The sequence below is a fragment of the Triticum aestivum genome, chromosome 5D, assembly GCF_018294505.1.
Source record: "Triticum aestivum cultivar Chinese Spring chromosome 5D, IWGSC CS RefSeq v2.1, whole genome shotgun sequence".
In the NCBI taxonomy this organism is placed as follows: Eukaryota; Viridiplantae; Streptophyta; class Magnoliopsida; order Poales; family Poaceae; genus Triticum; species Triticum aestivum.
Window position 1 is genome coordinate 71,416,941 of NC_057808.1, and position 2,345 is coordinate 71,419,285.

The following is a 2,345-nucleotide window of genomic DNA, read 5'->3' on the forward strand; positions in this document are numbered from 1 at the left end:
GCATGTGCGCGATATATATTAACCCCGTTATATTATTTTTGACATTTGCGATATGTTTTAGCTCGCTGCTCATTGGTCACGCGTCTAGAGGCGGCTTTGTGGCGCGAGGAGCGCGTTCTGAAAGGGGTAAAAAATACGTGTTGCTGCGGTATAGAGGGAGGGGTGGAAACCGTGGTAAACTCGTCTCCGTGTTTGAGGGGGGGGGAGTAAGTAGTATATATAGGGCATTATCCATTATTAGGCAACGGTTGTAATGGTAGTAAGAATGACAATCATCTTTGCAGTGGACCTGGGAGTGGCAAGCATAAGGGACGAAGGCGGGGGTAACATGTGGGATGCGATCATAGCAGCACTAAAGCACCGGATCCCATCAGAACTCCAAAGTTAAGCGTGCTGGGGTGAGAGTAGTACTAGGATGGGTGACATCGTGGGAAGTCCTCGTGTTGCATTCCCTTTTTAATTATTTTTTGCGCCTCATGACAAACATATCGCATGTGCGCGATATATATTAACCCCGTTATATTATTTTTGACATTTGCGATTTTTTTTAGCTCGCTGCTCATTGGTCACGCGTCTAGAGGCGGCTTTGTGGCGCGAGGAGCGCGTTCTGAAAGGGGTAAAAAAATATGTTTTGCTGCGGTATAGAGGGAGGGGTGGAAACCGTGGTAAACTTGTAGCCGTGTTTGAGGGGGGGAGTAAGTAGTATATATAGGGCATTATCCATTATTAGGCAACGGTTGTAATGGTAGTAAGAATGACAATCATCTTTGCAGTGGACCTGGGAGTGGCAAGCATAAGGGACGAAGGCGGGGGTAACATGTCGGATGCGATCATACCAACACTAAAGCACCGGATCCCATCAGAACTCCGAAGTTAAGCGTGCTTGGGCGAGAGTAGTACTAGGATGGGTGACCTCCTTGAAAATCCTCGTGTTGCATTCCCTTTTTAATTATTTTTTGCGCCTCCTGACAAACATATCGCATGTGTGCGATATATATTAACCCCGTTATATTATTTTTGACATTTGCAATATGTTTTTGCTCGCTGCTCATTGGTCACGCGTCTAGAGGTTTGTGGCGCGAGGAGCGCGTTCTGAAAGGGGTAAAAAAATACGTGTTGCTGCGGTATAGAGGGAGGGGTGGAAACCGTGGTAAACTCGTCTCCGTGTTTGAGGGGGGGAGTAAGTACTATATATAGGGCATTATCCATTATTAGGCAACGGTTGTAATGGTAGTAAGAATGACAATCATCTTTGAAGTGGACCTAGAAGTGGCAAGCATAAGGGACGAAGGCGGGGGTAACATGTCGGATGCGATCATACCAGCACTAAAGCACCGGATCTCATCAGAACTCCGAAGTTAAGCGTGCTTGGGCGAGAGTAGTACTAGGATGGGTGACCTCCTGGGAAGTCCTCGTATTGCATTCCCTTTTTAATTATTTTTTTGCGCCTCGTGACAAACATATCGCATGTGCGCGATATATATTAACCCCGTTATATTATTTTTGACATTTGCGATATGTTTTAGCTCGCTGCTCATTGGCACGCGTCTAGAGGCGGCTTTGTGGCGCGAGGAGCGCGTTCTGAAAGGGGTAAAAAAATACATGTTGCTGCGGTATAGAGGGAGGGATGGAAACCGTGGTAAACTCGTCTCCGTGTTTGAGGGGGGGGGAGTAACTAGTATATATAGGGCATTATCCATTATTAGGCAACGGTTGTAATGGTAGTAAGAATGACAATCATCTTTGCAGTGGGCCTGGGAGTGGCAAGCATAAGGGACGAAGGCGGGGGTAACATGTCGGATGCGATCATACCAGCACTAAAGCACCGGATCCCATCAGAACTCCGAAGTTAAGCGTGCTTGGGCGAGAGTAGTACTAGGATGGGTGACCTCCTGGGAAGTCCTCGTGTTGCATTCCCTTTTTAATTATTTTTTGCGCCTCGTGACAAACATATCGCATGTGCGCGATATATATTAACCCCGTTATATTATTTTTGACATTTGCGATATGTTTTAGCTCGCTGCTCATTGGTCACGCGTCTAAAGGCGGCTTTGTGGCGCGAGGAGCGCGTTCTGAAAGGGGTAAAAAAATACGTGTTGCTGCGGTATAGAGGGAGGGGTGGAAACCGTGGTAAACTCGTCTCCGTGTTTGAGGGGGGGGAGTAAGTAGTATATATAGGGCATTATCCATTATTAGGCAACGGTTGTAATGGTAGTAAGAATGACAATCATCTTTGCAGTGGACCTGGGAGTGGCAAGCATAAGGGACGAAGGCGGGGGTAACATGTCGGATGCGATCATACCAGCACTAAAGCACCGGATCCCATCAGAACTCCGAAGTTAAGC

The 2,345-nt window shown here is 47.1% G+C and overlaps 4 non-coding genes across 4 annotated transcripts; all 4 read left to right on the plus strand.

Annotated features, from left to right (window-relative positions):
- Positions 1–333: 333 nt before the first annotated feature.
- On the plus strand, positions 334–452 carry LOC123126753 (5S ribosomal RNA). The gene has a single exon (XR_006461978.1). It is a non-coding gene; the product is annotated as a 5S ribosomal RNA (ribosomal RNA).
- Positions 453–822: 370 nt separating this feature from the next.
- LOC123126692 (5S ribosomal RNA) lies at positions 823–941 on the plus strand. Its single transcript, XR_006461919.1, has one exon. It is a non-coding gene; the product is annotated as a 5S ribosomal RNA (ribosomal RNA).
- Positions 942–1,307: 366 nt separating this feature from the next.
- Positions 1,308–1,426, plus strand: LOC123126868 (5S ribosomal RNA). Its single transcript, XR_006462078.1, has one exon. It is a non-coding gene; the product is annotated as a 5S ribosomal RNA (ribosomal RNA).
- A 372-nt stretch (positions 1,427–1,798) lies between these two features.
- Positions 1,799–1,917, plus strand: LOC123126597 (5S ribosomal RNA). The gene has a single exon (XR_006461831.1). It is a non-coding gene; the product is annotated as a 5S ribosomal RNA (ribosomal RNA).
- Positions 1,918–2,345: the final 428 nt, after the last annotated feature.